Genomic DNA, 19,119 nt, shown 5'->3' on the forward strand with positions numbered 1-19,119 from the left:
CAATGGCCTAACAGTAATTTGTTTATCCAACGTATGCTTATTTTCATGAGAGGTTCCACTATAAAAAACTATGTCCCCCGTGTCTACTCACTTATATATTTACAAACGCTACAATTTCCTTGCTGCCATTTATTCGTTTTCTATTTATTTTGCAATTTATAATTATCAACTATCATCTACACACTTTACTTGCTTGCAAATAATGACTCCAAGGGGATTGACAACCCTCTTGCCCGTGCTGGGTGCAAGTGTTTTCTCTTTTGTGTGTAGTCGCTGAAGATGATGGTTGACCGCTACTCCTATTGGTTCCATAAACCTTGGTTCTCTACCGAGGGAAATACTTACCTATATTGTGTTGCATCACCCATTCCTCTTCACGGAAAACACAATGCAGATGACAAGTATAACTGCCCTCACCAAGAGCTCCTCAGAGAGGAGCGTGGAGATGGTCATCGTGCTTGCCAAGCTACACCAAGCTGGATCAGCTCTCGCGAAGGCTCGACGACGTCAAGCTCATGCTCACGATCGACCTCGACGAGATCCGAGGCAACATTGTGAGCTCTCGGAAACCCATTGTGAGGATTATTTCCGATTCTGGAATACGCCCCAAACTCAGTGGGTGGCCTTTCAACTCATCTCTATTTGATGGTCCTCCTGCTAGATGATTATAATTAGTTCAACGTAGGGCACCTTATGCTTCATGGACTGAATTTTGTGGTTTGCTGTTTTTCATATTTGATCGCAATAAACATCACCAATTCTTACACCATTTATTTTATATTCGTCAGACTAGCACTGTTTATGAATATGTGGAGAGGTTTTCCGAATTGTTTGATCAGTTAACTGCTGATGAGGACCACCCAAATGCAATTCACTATGTAACTCGTTTCATGGAAGGACTAAATCCTGCAGTATGTATGTTCGTCAGGATACATCAACCAATGGACCTGGATTCAGCTTATGCCCTCGCCCTACTATCCCAAGAGTTGCCTGAATCTTCTGCACACCCTGTTCCAATGCAGTTTTGTTCTTCATCTTCAACTTCTTTTGTGTCTGTTCATTCAACTTTCTCCAAGCCAATCGAGGACAAGAAGATGTCGATTCCCAGATCCAACACTACCGATGATAGATGGTCTGCTCTTAGGGAATTCAGGAAATCCAAGGGTTCGTGCTTTGTTTGTGGAGAAAGATGGGCTCGAGATCACAAGTGCAAGCAGGAAATATAGTTACATGTCGTTCAGGAGATGTTGGAATATGTATAGTGTCTGCCTTATGAGTATGGTACTTTAGAGGAACATAATGTGAGTGAAGCCATTGCTCTCTTCCTTATCTGCTTCTACAATTGTTGATTTTGCTACCCATGCTATGTTGACAATGAAACTAAGAGTGCACTTGAAATGCCGCACAATACTTTTCTTGGTGGATTCTGGTGGCAGTCATACTTTCCTTCATATAGTATTGGCCAATTCCTTATCTCATGTTTCTGACATGGCAGTGTCTATGGTCAGAGTTGTTGATGGGAAATTAATTCCTTTCTCTAAATAGATGCAAGCAGGATAGTGGTCTTGTGGTGGTCATCATTTCACCAACCATTTCAGAATTTCCCTGCTGGGTACTTATGATCGTATCTTAGGTATTGATTGGTGCTACTGCACAACAGACCTTCCCTGGCAACGGCGCCAGGAATCCTTCTGCTACGGGATACGCCTATAGGGACTTCCTTGGAAAATATGCAAAGGATTTCCCCGTGTCCTTGGAGCCTTGCATTGGTGTTCCCTTGAAGAGGAAAGGGTGATGTAGCACAGCGGCGGTAAGTATTTCCCTCAGTTTGAGAACCAAGGTATCAATCCAGTAGGAGGATCGAGTCAAGTCACAAGTACCTGCACAAACACAAAGAGCTTGCACCCAACGCTATGAAGGGGTTGTCAATCCCTTATAGATTGTTTGCAAAGTGAGAACTGAAAGCAAAAAAGTAAACAAAGCAAAGTAAAAGTAAAGGTGGAGACGATAGTTGTGAATAGACCCGGGGGCCGTAGTGTTCACTAGTGGCTTCTCTCATGAAAGAAAGTAGACGGTGGGTGAACGAATTACTGTCGAGCAATTGATAAAACCGCGCAAAGTCATGACGTTATCTAAGGCAATGATCATATCTATAGGCATCACGTCCAAAACAAGTAGACTGATACTTTCTGCATCTACTACTATTACTCCACACGTCGACCGCTATCCAGCATGCATCTAGTGTATTAAGTTCATAAGAACAGAGTAACGCCTTAAGCAAGATGACATGATGTAGATGGACAATCTCAAATCTATGATGAAAGCCCATCTTGTTACCCTTGATGGCAACAACACGATGCGTGCCTTGTTGCCCCTTCTGTCACTGGGAAAGGTCACCGCACGGTATCAACCCAAAACCAAGCACTTCTCCCATTGCAAGAATCATAGATCTAGTTGGCCAAACAAAACCCAATACTCGGAGAGACTTACAAGGATATCAAATCATGCATATAAGAAATCAGCAAAGACTCAAATATAATTCATAAATAATCTGATCACAAATCCACAATTTATCGGATCTCGACAAACACACCGCCAAAGAGGATTACATCGGATAGATCTCCATGAAGATCATGGAGAACTTTGTATTGAATATCCAAGAGAGAGAAGAAGCCATCTAGCTACTAACTACGGACCCGTAGGTCTGAAGTGGACTACTCACGAGTCATCGGAGAGGCGATGATGTTGATGTAGAAGCCCTCCAACTCCAAAGTCCTCTCCGGCAGGGCACCGGGAAGGGTCTCGAGATGAGATCTCGCAGAGAAACGGGGGCTTGCGGCGGCGGAAAAGTGTTTTTCGTGGATGCCCTGATTTTTTCTGTGATTTTTGGGAATTTATAGGCCAAAGAGCTAGGGCAGGGGAGCGCGAGCGAGGCCACAAGCCTGGTTGCCGCAGGGCCCCCTGGCCGCGGCAACAGGGCTTGTGGGCTCCCTGTGGGCCCCCTGCCTTGGCCCTCAAGTCCCCCGATCTTCTTCCATTCTGGAAAAATTCATTTCGGGGATTTGATTCCGTTTGGACTCCGTTCCAAAATCAAATCTGAAAAGAGTCAAAAACACAGAAAAATTAGGAACTTGCACTTGGCACTGAATTAATAAGTTAGTCCCAAAAAAGATATAAAAGGTATATAAAACATCCAAAGTTGACAAGATAACAGCATGAAACCATCAAAAATTATAGATACGTTTCAGACGTATCAAGCATCCCCAAGCTTAACTCCTGCTCGTCCTTGGGTAGGGAAGTGATAAAGAATGAATTTTTTATGCTTTCATGCTACCTAGCATAGATGTCCTTTGTAACTCCTCTTATGTGACGTGAATGTTCAGATCCATTAGATTCAAAACAATAGTTTGCTATTGACGTGGAGACTATAATACTTCAAGCAAACTAGCAAGGTAATCATGAACTTTCAAAATAACAAGACCAAAAGAAAGTTATCCCTACAAAATCATATAGTCAGGGTATGCTCTATCATCCTTGCACAATGAATTTAAATCATGCACAACCTCGGTATTGGCCAAGTAATTGTTTTCACACCTTTACTTTCTCAAACTTTTTCAACTCTCATGCAATACATGAGCGTGAGCCATGGTTTTAGCACTATAAGTGGAATGGAGTGTGGTGGAGGTTGTAAGGCAAACAAGGAGAAGATGGTCACATTGACTAGGCATATCAACGAGCTATGGAGATGCTCATCAATAGATATCAACGTGAATGAGTAGGGATTGCCATACAAATGATGCACTAGAGCTAAGAGTATGTGAAAGCTCTTAAAGAAAACTAGTGGGTGTGCATACAACTTGCTTGCTCACGAAGACCTAAGGCAATTTTGAGGAAGCCTATCATTGGAATATACAAGCCAAGTTATATAATGAAAATTTTCCACTAGCTATATGGTGGTGACAAAACGAGAGACTCTCAATCATGAAGATCATGGTGCTTAATAAGCACAAGTGTGGAAAGATAGTAGCATTGTCCCTTCTCTCTTTTTCTCTCATTTTTTTGGTGGGATCTTTTGGCCTCTTTTTTTATATATTTTTTATTATTTTGGAGGGCATCTTTGGCCTCTTTTTGTAAATGGGCTTCGCTGGCCTCTTTTGTTTCCTCACATGGGACAATGCTCCATCAATGATGATCATCACACTTACAACTCAAAACTTAGAGCAATGATGACTCTATATGGAATGCCTTCGGTAGTGTACCGTGACAATGATCTAGCATGGCATAGACATCGAATGGAAACATCATGCTAGCTATCTTATGATCATGCAATGGCAATGTAGAAGTGGTGGCACATGTCATGGTGGTAGTTGCATGGCAATATATCTCGGAATGGCTTTGAAAAAGCCATAGTAGGTAGGTATGGTGGCTGTTTTGAGGGAGGCTATATGGTGGGTTTTGTCCACCGGAGAAAGTTGCACGACACTAAAGAAGATAGTGATGGTGGAAGGTGAAAGTGCATCTAAACCATGGACTCAACATTAGTCATGAAGAACTCATATACTTGTTGCAAAAGTTTTAGTAGTAATCAAAACAAAGCATTCAATGCATACTCCTAGGGGAAGGGTTGGTAGGTATAAACCATCGCGCTATCCCGACCGCCACACAAAGGATGACAATCAATAGACTAATCATGCTCAGACTTCATCACATAGAGGTTCACCATACATGCATGCTACGGGAATCACTAACTTCATCACAAGTATTTTTAGATCCACAACACCTTACTAATATAACTTCAATATTACCACAACCACAACTCAAAACAAATTGAGATGAGCCAAACTTCTCTAACTATTCAATGCACATGAAGGTGGAAGTTTTCATATCCCTTTGGATAACTACCCCTTTTGAGACTACTTTCATAGCATAGATCAACTACCAAGCCACGCGCCGCCGTGCTCTAAAAGATATAAGTGAAGCACATAGAGCAAAATCAACTAGCTCAAAAGATATAAGTGAAGCACATGTGAGCTGAATTGTCTAACCAAAGGATATAAGTGAAGCTCGACAAAATCACAGTGAGTGCATGTCTTTCTCTCTAGGTGTGCAGCAAGGAAGATTGTGACACAACAAAAATAAAAGACTCCTACGATATAAGACGCTCCAAGCAAAACACATAACATGTGGTGAATAAAAATATAGCCCCAAGTAACGTTACCGATGGATTGAAGACGAAAGAGGGGATGCCTTCCCGGGGCATCCCCAAGCTTAGGCTTTTCCGGCATCCTTGAATCAACTTGGGGTGCCTTGGGCATACCCAAGCTTGATCTCTTGCCACTCTTTATCTCTTTGTCCATAAGAACTTCACCCAAAACTTGAAAACTTCACAACACGAAACTTAAACAGAAACTCGTGATAACATTAGTATAAGAAAGCAAACCACCACTTCCTTAGGTACTGTAGAAAACTTATATTCTAATTATGTTGATGTTGGGTTACTGTATTTTCAATCTTCCATGGCTAATACCCCCCGATACTATCCATAGTTTCATCAAAATAAGCAACCAACTCAACAAAAACAGAATATGTTAACAGCAGACCAGTCTGTAGCAATCTGTATACTTCGTATACTTCTTGTACTTCAAAAATTCTGAAAAATTATGACAGTCTGAATAATTTGCGTAGCAATCAGCATAAAAAATAATCAACTCAAAATCTCTTACAGAATAAAAATGAAAATTCTTTTCGTGAGCAGAAAGTTTCTGTCTTTTCCAGCATGACCAAACGATCATCCCCAAGACTAATCATAACGGTTTTGCTTGGCACAAACGCAAAAGAAACACACAAAAAACACAATCATAACAGAATTATGAAAGTGTGGAAAACACAAAACAGAAAGAAAAAGGATAGATTCATTGGGTTGCCTCCCAACAAGCGCTATTGTTTAACGCCCTTAGCTAGGCATAAGGTGATGGAATCACGTACAGTCATCTTTGGTGCTCAAACCATAAATAGCGTGATCATTTATCATCTTAAGATTTTTCATCTTTATTGGATGACTCACCACTAGATTTAGGAACAAAAACAGACTTGACGGTTTTTTTGATAGTGAGATTTGGAGTATTTTGCACAGCGGCAAAAGCGGAACCCAAATTGGTTATGACATCTTCTAGTTTGCCAATTCTAGAGGAATCATTAACTATAGGTTCCTTCTCCCTTAAATTTTTCAAAAGCATTCCCACTTTGGATCCGTACTGAGTAATTTGATTGTGGATTATTCTATCCAAACCCTCAATAAATTCAATTGTGGCAATTTTGCTTTCAATGGCGTCAAGCCTTTGCATCACGTGTTCCAAGGTCAAGGTAGTTCCATTTACCATGAGCGGGGGTGAGCCTACCAAATTCATGACAGCTCCATAAGAGTCAACAGTATGGCTCCCCAAAAAATTCCCGCCTACGATGGTATCAAGAATATACCTATTCCAAGGAGAGATTCCAACATAAAAACTGCGAAGAAGAACGGTAGTGAATTGCTTACGAGTAGATCTGCTTTGAGCATTGCAAATCCTGTACCAAGCGTCCTTTAAATTTTCTTCCTCAATCTGCTTGAAATTGAGAACTTCGTTCTCAGGGGTATCGTTTGGAGTAGTGGGTCTAGCCATTGATGGACTATCCCACACACAAACGAGCATGAAGTAAGCGAGTGAAACGGGAAAAAGAGAACGACAAAAAGGCAAAAGAAAACGACAAAGGAGAAAGGCAAAAAGGCAAATGAAAACGGCAAGGGAGAAAGGCAAATGAAAATGGCAAATGTGAAGTGGGCGAGAGGAAAACGAGAGCCGACTGGCAAAAAAGGTAAATGCAAGAGATGAGTTTGTGACACCTACTTGGATAGATCTTGACTTGATCTCTCCCCGGCAACGACACCAGAAATAGGCACGTTGACGGGAGAATATTCTTGACTTGATCCTCCTCCCCGGCAACGGCGCCAGAAATCCTTCTGCTACTGCGACAACAGACCTTCCCTGGCAACGGCGCTAGGAATCCTTCTGCTATGGGATATGCCTATAGGGACTTCCTTGGCAAATATGCAAAGGATTTCCCCGCGGCCTTGGAGCCTTGCGTTGGTGTTCCCTTGAAGAGGAAAGGGTGATGTAGCACAGCGGCGCTAAGTATTTCCCTCGGTTTGAGAACCAAGGTATCAATCCAGTAGGAGGATCGAGTCAAGTCACAAGTACATGCACAAACACAAAGAGCTTGCACCCGACGCTATGAAGGGGTTGTCAACCCCTTATAGATTGTTTGCAAAGTGAGAACTGAAAGCAAAAAAGTAAACAAAGCAAAGTAAAAGTAAAGGTGGAGACGATAGTTGTGAATAGACCCGGGGGCCGTAGTGTTCACTAGTGGCTTCTCTCATGAAAGAAAGTAGACGGTGGGTGAATGAATTACTGTCGAGCAATTGATAGAACCACACAAAGTCCTGACGTTATCTAAGGCAATGATCATATCTATAGGCATCACGTCCAAAACAAGTAGACCGATACTTTCTGCATCTACTACTATTACTCCACACGTCGACCGCTATCCAGCATGCATGTAGTGTATTAAGTTCATAAGAACAGAGTAACACCTTAAGCAAGATGACATGATGTAGATGGACAATCTCAAATCTATGATGAAAGCCCATCTTGTTACCCTTGATGGCAACAACACGATGCTTGCCTTGCTGCCCCTTCTGTCACTTGGAAAGGTCACTGCACGGTATGAACCCAAAACCAAGCACTTCTCCCATTGCAAGAATCATAGATCTAGTTGGCCAAACAAAACCCAAGACTCGGAGAGACTTACAAGGATATCAAATCTTGCATATAAGAAATCAGCAAAGACTCAAATATAATTCATAGATAATCTGATCACGAATCCACAATTCATCGGATCTCGACAAACACACCGCCAAAGAGGATTACATCGGATAGATCTCCATGAAGATCATGGAGAACTTTGTATTGAAGATCCAAGAGAGAGAAGAAGTGATCTAGCTGTTAGAGTTATAATACAAGTCATGTACCCTTCTGTATTTATCCCAATATATAAGGGGTTTCCTGCATATAGTCCACCACCTGTACATGTATATATATACCGGCTTATGGCCTCATGGTAATACAAGTTGCTTATTCCTAACATGGTATTAGAGCCTAGGTTTTCTTAGCACGCGCAACTCGTGTTTCCTGTCTCCTCCTCGTCCGCTCCCGCCGTCCCCGTCGAAACTCTCGATCTCGCTAGGAGCGGCTCTGCCCAGGAGAGGCTCCTCTCCTCCAGATCGCGCCAGGAGCAGGCCGATCTCCCCCGGCTCCTCCCGTTCCCGCTCCATCCAGGAGCGGCTCCTCCCGCTCCTGCTCCCGCTAGGGGCGTCTCCCGTCAGGCCTCCAGGCTGACTCGCTGCCAGGAGCGGCCCCTCCCGCTCCCGCTGCTCCTCCCGCTCCAGCCAGGAGCGGCTCCCGACAGGTCCACCGCCTGATCCAGGAGCGGCTCCCCGTCCCGTCAGGACTCCAGGCTGCCAGGAGCGGCCCCTCCCGCTCCCACTGCACCTCCTGCTCCAGCCAGGAGCGGCTCCCGTCAGGTCCAGCGCCTGATCCAGCGCCCGCCAGCCGCCGCCCTGATCTGATCTCGATTGGATCTCTGGTTCTAAAAAAAATGTCTGCTGCATCCGGTTACGTTGCTGTTCCTCGTTGTCCAGTGATTTTTGATGGCACTAACTACACCGAGTTCACTGGCTTCATGCGCATCCACATGCGTGGCATCCGCCTATGGGGCTTTCTTTCCGGCGAGGTCTCTTGTCCGCCATGTCCGGTTCCTCCCCTGGCTCCCACCCCGCCGATCCCACCGGCTCTTCCTACGGATGCTTCTCAGGCCGCAAAGGATACGACTCAGCTTGCTTATGAGGCCACTGTGAGTGCTTATGATGAGAAGGTCTTGGCTTATGAGGAAACTCTTCAGGTGTATCGGGATGCTCTGTCCGGTTACACCCAGTGGCTTGATGATGATGCTCGTGCTGCCGCTGTTCTCACTGCTAGTGTTCTGCCTCAGTTTGCTTCTGAGTTTCTGGGCCTTCCTACTGTCTTTGAGATGTGGACCCGCCTTCGTCAGCGCTATGAGCCCTCTGGTGATGCCTTATACCTCTCTGTGGTCCGTTAGGAGCATGCTCTTCATCAGGGTGACTCTACTGTTGATGCCTTCTATGCACAGAGTTCTGCTATCTGGCGCCAGCTTGATTCTCTTCGCAGTGCTGGTTGTCGTACTTGCGCCTGTTGCCAGGCCGTCCAGGCCGACTTGGAGTTTCATCGGGTCTACGAGTTCCTGTCTCGGCTCCGTAAGGAGTTTGAGCCCCGGCGTGCTCAGTTGTTTGCTCGTGGCCGTATTTCTCTCATGGAGGCGCTTTCTGAGATTCGTGCTGAGGAGACTCGCCTACGTGGTGCTGGTTTGCTGGAGGTTCCCTCGGTGCTCGCTGCTCGGACTTTTTCTACGCCACCTGCTGCACCGACCCCTTCTCGCTCAAGTGATCCGCCGCTCTTGCCCACTCCTTCTGGCGGCTCAGGTCGCCCCCGTCCACATTGTAACTACTGCAACAATGATGGTCATATTGAGCCGCACTGTTACACGAAGAAGAAACACTTGCGCAAGGCGCGGTCACCATCTCCAGCGACTTCGTCATCTACCTCGACAGCTTCAGCCATCGCTTTGACTGAGCAGGATATTCTGAGACTTAAGCGTCTGCTCGCTGCTTCCGGTTCTTCCTCAACGGGTACTGCTGGTTCTGTGACTGAGGCTTCCCGCACTGAGCAACCACCTTCTACACAGTCAGGTACATCCCCATGGGTTCTGGACTCTGGAGCTTCCTTTCATATGACTTCTAATTCTTCCACTCTGTCCTCTCTTCGTTCGCTTGATTCTCCTGTTCATGTCCTCACCGCTGATGGTACTCCCCTTCCTGTCGTTAGTAGAGGCACTCTTACCACTTCCTCTTATTCTATTCCTGATGTTGCTCATGTTCCTCGACTTACCATGAATTTGTTTTCCGCAGCTCAACTTGCTGATTCTGGTTGTCGTGTCATCCTTGATCTTGACGCTTGTTCTGTCCAGGACCGTCGCACGCACACTCTGGTTGGGGCTGGCCCTCGCCGCCGTGATTCTGAGGGTCTTTGGGAGGTGGACTGGCTTCATGTTCCTTCCTCTGCCCATTCTCTCGCCCGTTCTTCCGCTTTGGTCGCCTCGGCTTCTGGTTCTTTCCAGCAATGGCATCATCGACTTGGTCATCTATGTGGTTCTCGTTTGTCGTCGTTAGTTCGTCGAGGTCTTCTGGGGTCTGTCTCAGGAGATGCCTCCTTAGAGTGTCAGGGTTGTCGTCTTGGCAAGCAGATTCAGTTACCATATCCACATAGTGAGTCAGTGTCTAAGCGTCCTTTTGATTTAGTCCATTTCAATGTATGGGGTCCGGCTCCCTTCGATTCGAAAGGGGGTCATAAATACTATATTATTTTCATAGATGACTTCTCTCGTTACACATGGCTTTATTTCATGACTTCTCGTAGTGAGGTGTTGTCCATTTATAAGCGTTTTGCTGCCATGGTTCATACTCAGTTCTCTTCTCCCATTCGTGTGTTTCGTGCTGACTCCGCTGGCGAGTATATCTCTAAGATGCTGCGTGGTGTTCTTGCTGAGCAAGGGACTCTCTCTCAATTCTCTTGTCCTGGTGCTCATGCTCAGAATGGTGTGGCTGAGCGCAAGCATCGTCATCTTCTTGAGACGGCTCGTGCATTAATGATTGCTGCCTCTCTCCCGCCGCATTTTTGGGCTGAGGCCGTCTCCACCTCCACCTATCTCATCAATTTCCAGCCTTCTGCTGCTCTACAGGGTGGTGTTCCTTTCGAGTGTCTTTTTGATCGGTCTCCCGATTATTCGACGCTTCGCTTGTTTGGTTGTGTTTGCTATGTTCTTCTTGCCCCCCGCGAACGCACCAAACTGACTGCTCAGTCTGTTGAGTGTGTCTTCTTAGTCTATAGTGATGAGCATAAGGGCTATCGTTGTTGGGATCCTATCGGTCGTCGGATACGTATCTCTCGGGACGTGACTTTTGATGAGTCTCGTCCCTTCTACCCACGCTCATCTTCCTCCTCTTTTTCAGTAGAGGATATCTCTTTTCTCACTTTTCCTGACACGCCTATCACACTTGTTGAGCCTTTGCCTACTCATTCTGCTCCCTCTGCTTCTCCACCTCCAGTCGATTTGTCGCCACCATCTTCCACGGTCTCCTCGTCTAGCATGTCACCGGATTCTACACCTTCCTCTCCAGTGACTTCTTCGTCGCCACTCTCCGATTCTACTTTAGCGATTCCTCCTTCCATTGTTCCATCTTTTCCTCAGTGTTACACTCGTCGTTCACGTTCTGCGGATGCTTCTCTGGATGTGCCGTCCTCCTCGTCTCAGCCTCCTTATGGCTTGCGTTCTCGTCCTCGTCCACCTGTTGATCGCTTAGGCTTTTCCACCGCTGGAGCTGCTGTTCTTGAGCCAACTACTTATCATCAGGCTGTTGTTCATCCTGAATGGCAGTTTGCGATGGCTGAGGAGATTGCTGCTCTTGAACGCACAGGTACGTGGGATCTTGTCTCCCTTCCTCCTGGAGTCCGTCCCATCACTTGTAAGTGGGTCTACAAGGTAAAGACTCGCTCCGATGGTTCTCTCGAGCATCACAAAGCTCGTCTTGTGGCTCGTGGCTTTCAGCAGGAGCATGGTCGTGATTATGATGAGACTTTTTCTCCTGTGGCTCATATGACCACTATTCGTACACTTCTTGCCGTGGCCTCTACACGCCACTGGTCTATCTCTCAGCTTGATGTTAAGAATGCTTTTCTTAATGGTGAGCTGCGTGAGGAGGTGTACATGCAGCCTCCACCTGGGTATTCTGTTCCTGATGGCATGGTATGCCGTCTTCGTCGCTCTCTCTATGGCCTTAAGCAAGCCCCCCGAGCCTGGTTTGAGCGGTTTGCTTCTGTGGTGACTGCCGCTGGTTTTTCACCAAGTGTTCATGATCCAGCATTATTTATTCACCTTTCTCCTCGTGGTCGGACTCTTCTTCTTCTTTATGTTGATGACATGGTCATCACTGGGGATGACCCTGAGTATATTGCCTTTGTCAAGGCTCGTCTTAGTGAGCAGTTCCTTATGTCTGATCTTGGACCTCTTCGCTACTTTCTTGGGATTGAAGTCTCTTCTACCTCTGATGGCTTTTTTATATCCCAGGAAAAGTATATCCAGGATCTTCTTGCTCGTGTTGCTCTTACTGATGAGCGCATTGTTGAGACTCCTATGGAGCTCAATGTTCACCTTTCTGCTACTGATGGTGATCCCCTGCCTGATCCGACGCGCTATCGTCATCTTGTTGGCAGTCTTGTTTATCTAGCTGTCACTCGTCCGGATATTTCTTATCCGGTTCATATTCTCAGTCAGTTTGTCTCTACTCCCACATCGGTTCACTATAGTCATCTCCTCCGTGTTCTCCGATATCTTCGGGGCACAATCTCTCATCGTTTATTCTTTCCTCGCTCCAGTTCTTTACAGCTTCAGGCCTATTCGGATGCTACGTGGGCTAGTGATCCTTCAGATCGCCGTTCACTTTCTGCTTACTGTGTTTTTCTTGGTGGTTCTCTCATTGCCTGGAAGACGAAGAAACAGATTGCAGTTTCCCGTTCGAGTGCAGAGGCTGAGTTGCGAGCGATGGCTCTTTTGACGGCAGAGGTGACTTGGTTACGGTGGTTACTTCAGGATTTTGGTGTTTCTGTCACTACACCGACTCTGCTCTTATCTGACAGTACAGGTGCTATTAGCATTGCGCGTGATCCTGTGAAGCATGAGCTCACCAAGCATATTGGTGTTGATGCTTTCTATGTGCGCGCTGCTGTGCAGGATCAGGTTGTTGCTCTTCAGTATGTGCCTTCCGAGTTACAGTTGGCGGATTTCCTGACGAAGGCCCATACTAGAGCACAACATGGCTTTTATCTCTCCAAACTCAGTGTTGTTCATCCACCCTGAGTTTGAGGGGGGGTGTTAGAGTTATAATACAAGTCATGTACCCTTCTGTATTTATCCCAATATATAAGGGGTTTCCTGCATATAGTCCACCACCTGTACATGTATATATATACCGGCCTATGGCCTCATGGTAATACAAGTTGCTTATTCCTAACACTAGCTACTAACTACGGACCCGTAGGTCTGAAGTGGACTACTCACGAGCCATTGGAGAGGTGATGATGTTGATGTAGAAGCCCTCCAACTCCAAAGTCCCCTCCGGCAGGGCACCGGGAAGGGTCTCCAGATGAGATCTCGCGGAAACGGAAGCTTGCGGCGGCGGAAAAGTGTTTTTGTGGATGCCCTGATTTTTTCTGCGATTTTTGGGAATTTATAGGCCAAAGAGCTAGGGCAGGGGAGCGCCAGGGAGGCCACAAGCCTGGTTGCCGCGGGCCCCCCTGGCCGCGGCAACAGGGCTTGTGGGCTCCCTGTGGGCCCCCCTTCCTTGGCCCTCAAGTCCCCCGATGTTCTTCCGTTCTGGAAAAAATCATTTCTGGGATTTTATTCCGTTTGGACTCCGTTCCAAAACCAGATCTGAAAAGAGTCAAAAACACAGAAAAAACAGGAACTGGCACTTGGCACTGAATTAATAAGTTAGTCCCAAAAAAGATATAAAAGGTATATAAAACATCCAAAGTTGACAAGATAACAGTATGAAACCATCAAAAATTATAGATACGTCTGAGACGTATCAATTGGCTTGCTAAGCACAATCCTATACAGGTTGATTGGGCTTAACAGTTGCTATCCTTCCAGCAGGATAGTGTTTTTGTTACATTATTGGGAGCAGATGCTAGTCCTCAGCTTTGTGCTATGATGGAAATGTCAGCCTTGTTAGTAACTGAAGATACTATTTCATCTGAGTTGCCTCCTGAAGTTAAAGAGATTCTTGACAGGTTGGCTCCAGTTTTTGCATCTCGTACTGGGTTATCTCCGAGAATAAAATATGATCATACAATTCCTATCATACCTGTTGCTGGACCTGTTGCTATCAGACCTTATTGAATAGCTCTTGCATTGAAGGATGAACTAGCGAAACAAGTGCAAGAGAGGTTAGCTTCTGGTGTTATCAGACACAGCAATAACCCCTTTTCTTCTCCAATGACTTTGGTGCAAAAGAAGGATCGGAGATGGAGACCCGTGATTGATTACAAACATCTCAATGCTATCACTGCTAAGTGCAAGTATCCAATAGCATTTATAGATAAATTGTTGGATGAATTAGCTAGTTCTGCTTGGTTTTGCAAATTGGATTTAAGGTACGGATATCATCAAATTAGACTGACTCCTAGAGAGGAATATAAAACTTCTTTCTAAACTCATACTGGTCATTTTGAGTTTTTAGTGATGTTATTTGGATTGACTCGAGGACCTAACACTTTTCCGTTTGCTATGAACAGTGAGCCATCCCTTGATTTGAGAAAATGTGTTGTGGCGTTCTTTGATGATACATTAGTCTTCATTGAAACTTATGAGCTCCATTTGCAGCATTTGGGAGAAGTGTTGCAGCTGCTCCTCAAGCATCAGTGGCACGCCAGACTATCTAAATGTGCTTTTTCTCAGTAGGAGGTTGGATATTTGGGACATGTAATAAGTGGAAAGGGTGTGTCCATTGACTCTACAAAAATCTTTGCAATTCAGAAGTAGCGAGCTCCTATGTCTATTAAGGAGGCCAGCGTATTTTTGGGCTTGGCTGGTTATTACAAAAAGTTTATTAAACTTTATGGAGTTATTAGTAGACCACTTACATTGTTGCTCAAGAAGGGGGTTTATTTTCATTGGACAAATGTTGAACAATAGTCCTTTGTGGCTATAAAAGAAGGTCTTGCCTCTGCACCAGTTTTAGCTCTGCCTGACTTTTCTAAGTAGTTTGTTGTGGAAACTGATGCTTGTGATGTGGGGATTGGAGCAGTGCTCATACAAGATGGTCATCCCTTGGCATATGTAAGTAAGGCATTGAGTCCCAGAAATCAAACCTTATGTGTTTATGAAAAATAATATTTAGCATCATACTAGCCATTGAACACTGGAGACATTACTTGTAGTTATCTGAGTTTATTATTCAGACATATCAGAGGAGTCTAGCTAGTTTATGTGACCAAAGTTTGCACACTGTTTGGCAACAAAAATCATTGACGAAATTGTTGGGCCTCAGTTACACTATTTGTTATAAGAAAGGAAGTGAAAACAAAGCTGCAGATGCTCTGTCCAGAAGACCACACACTGAGGAGGAAATGTTACCTGAACTTCATCATATTTCATCAGCTCAACCCCTTTGACTGGAGGATATCATTCATCGTTATGAAGGTGATCCCTTTTCTGCTGCTTTACTGCAACGAGTGGCCCTGAATCCTCAGTATGATGCTAAGTTTTCCTTGAAAGCTGAAGTATTGTGTCTTGATCAATGTATTTGGGTTGGCAATGAACCTCTGCTCCAACATAAGCTAGTAAGTGCTTTCCACGATAGTGCACTGGGTGGGTATTGTGGTTTCCAATTGACTTACAAGCGTGTCCGTCAGCTTTTCCGTTGGGCTTCCATGAGGGGTTTCATCAAAATGTTTGTGTAACAACGTCTGATATATCAACAAGCTAAACCTGAGCATGTGCCCTATCCTGGACAGTGGACTGTGACAGCCGTTGCATGTTTCATCTCTGCCTTAGGAAATTGTCACAATGGACTTCGTGGAAGGTCTTCCCGCTTCAAGCAGATTCTATTGTTGGTTTGTTGTTATTGATAAGCTTACTAAGTATGGCCACTTCATTCCTCTGCATTACCATTTCACTGCTCAGACTATGGCCAAGACATTCCTGAATTCAGTTTAGCGTCTCCATGGTATGCCTCCTTCTATTGTGTTAGATTGCGATCGAGTTTTCACCAGCAACTTATGGAAGGAACTGTTTAACAAGACCGGTACTCTGCCACGTATGATTTCTGCTAAGCATCCACAATCTCATGGGCAAACTCAGCACGTCAATCAACAGGTGGAGTGTTTCCTCCGCGGTTTTGTGAGTGCACATCCTACTCGCTGGGTGCACTGGATTCCATTATGTGAGTTTTGGTATAAAACAAACTAGAATTCACCAACAGGGCAAACAACCTTCGAGATAGTTTATGGCATGCTCCGCGCCACTTTGGAAGCACTGCCGATGACACTATTCAATCTGAGGATTTATAGCAATGGATTGCTCAACGTCACGTGGTTCTTGATTCAGTTAGACAACATCTGCTCCGTGCTCAACAACGCATGAAAACCCAAGCTGATAAGCATCGTACAGAGCGCTCATTCGAGGTGGGAGAGTTTGTCTTTATGAACCTGCAGCCATACTTACAATCTTCATTGGTGTCGCGTGCTAACCACAAGTTACATTAGTAGAAAACACGGCTTTCATCCTAGTCGGATCGGAGCAATAGTCCCGGTTGCGTTAGGAACTAGGACTAATGCACATTAGTACCGATTCGAACGACTAGGATGCCGAACGTAGCTTGGTAAGCATTAGTCCGTGTTCGAATGAGACCTTTAGTCCCGGTTGTAGACACCAACCGGGACTAAAGGGTACCCTTTAGTCCCGGTTGGTGTCCTCTTTAGTCCCGGTTGGTGTCTACAACCGGGACTAAAGGTCCTCCCTTAGTCCCGGTTGGAGCCACCAACCGAGATTAAAGGTCTCCTTTTTGGCGGCCCAAATTCCATGCGGAAAGGGACCTTTAGCCCGGTTGGTGGCTCCAACCGGGACTAAAGGTCTATTTTCTCTTTTTTGGGTTGTTTTGTTTTTCTAAACACAACAATTTCTGTTTTTAGATTTGGAATAATTGTTATAATATTTATAGTTTTTTAATGAATCTTTTTTGCTTTAGGTCACAAAAATTATAAACTTTCTGTTAGTGCCGATAATTTTCAAATTTATATAGTTTAAATTTGAATTCTTTAAAAAATTTGTGAATCACTAGTTTGTGAATAACTTTACTTTAAAAATAGATTTTTTAGTGATTCTTTTTCCAGCTGTTTAATATTAGTGTGTTTTATCATTATATTAGATTTGGTAATTTCTATGTTATTTTAAATGGGTGTTTTAATCAAAAAGGGTTGAAAATAGCAAATGAAGTCAGAAAGGGTTGAAAATTGATGACGTGTCTTTGAATGATGCATATTTAATGCACAAAAAGTCTGGAAATGGTTGATTTTTAATGCACAAAAACCATGCCAAGTTTCAGCCTTTTCAGAGTTCATTTTTAGTGATTTTGAATTTCATGGTCATTTAGCTCAAAAAAATCATTAAATGCATAAAATATTGTTAATGAAGTTAGAAATGGTTGAAAATTGATGACGTGGCTTTGAATGGTGCATATTGAAAGCACGAAAAGCTTGGAGTTAAAAAGGTTTTTAAAATAAAATGTCTTTGTAAAACCTAAGTTTTCATCCGAAACCGTGATACTTCAAAAGCGATTGTCCAATTTATACACGAAGTGCATCCAGTTTTTCTCGTAACCTTGTCATCTTTTTAGCACATGCTATGTGGATTAAATGATGATATCACGCCAAGTTTGAGCATTTTCAGAGTTCATTTGTAGTGGTTTTCAATTTCATAGTTATTTAACTCAAAAAAGTTTAATATATGAAAATGTTCAGCACGAGAAACCAGTTCCTATGGCAACCATTGATGAGGACATCAATACCATTGCTACACCCACAGCACCAGCTGCTATACATACTGGACCAGTTACTAGAGCTCGTGCACGCCAATTGAATTACCAGGTACTTTCGTTTATTGGGAATACTTCTAATGTTCATGAACATATGATGCTGCCTAAGTTAGATACTTTTGTTGTTCTCATGAATGAAGGACCTAGCATGGACAAGAAGGATATCCGTTGGAGCGGGATGAAGCATGGCAAACAAGGGGCACGCGCGGGAGAGAACAATGGAGCTTCCCTTGGTGATTTCCGCACTTTAAAGCCACCATAAGGAGAGCATGAAGACTTTGGACGAAATATTCAAGACCCCACTTTATTAATTTCGTCCATAGGCTATTATAGGTGTTGCGCCACCTTATTTTTGGGCCAGGTCCATGTAATTTCGAAATACCATAATATAGGCTATTTTTAGAGTCCGTATGTGTGGGGAAACCGAGACTAGGGCTGTTTTCGGAACCCTTCCCCAAGGGTTACGAAATTGCCTCTCTTTTCCCCCATATATACAGCCCTTAGGGCACCGTTTAGACTGGGGTTTTGTTTAGATTTCAAGTTCGCCATAGCTGCAACTTCGCGTTCTTCGTTTGTGTTCTACGACCAGACAAAGACGTCACAGAACCCCACCTTCATCAATAAAGCTTCTCTCTTATATTCGCAATATCCTGATTGCAATCTTGGTTTCTTGCTTGTTCTTCGTTTGCGTGCAGGAAACAGACCCTCGTGGTCAGGTTGATCGTGCTCCGGCGTGATCAATAACCTCTCGGAGTTGGTTTAGCGATTGCTAAGGCGCGACGTCCTCACACGTTCGTAGTCGGATCGTCAAAGTCTATTCCATCTAAACGATATCCACGATCTCATCGAAAGACAGGGACAACTTCGCCTCTATCAAGTGGTATCAGATTTTCAGGTTGCTCGGTGAGATTCTACCAGTTTTCATCTTTAGATTGGATCTGTTCTTCATACCTATCGTCCACGAAACAGCCAAAAAAATATATATTAGGCTTAGATCATCATATCCGAACCAATCTGAGCCTTTGCATAATCTTTTCAGTAGTTTGCTTAGTTGAATTTGCGGTTACATCGTCGTGTCGAGTTGCTGGTCTTAGTGTCTAGTTCTTTAGAGTTTCGAGTTCTGTTCATAGTTTGTCACGCCGTCACCGCATCGTATTTCATCATATACCACCACCACGCCACCATTATCCTTGCTGCCATATACCACCACCACGCCACCATTATCCTTGCTGCCATATACCACCACCGTATATCCATTACCATCCTAGTCTGTTTCAGTTTAGGTTAATTTCGAG

This window comes from Hordeum vulgare, chromosome 7H (genome assembly GCF_904849725.1).
Source record: "Hordeum vulgare subsp. vulgare chromosome 7H, MorexV3_pseudomolecules_assembly, whole genome shotgun sequence".
NCBI lineage: Eukaryota > Viridiplantae > Streptophyta > Magnoliopsida > Poales > Poaceae > Hordeum > Hordeum vulgare.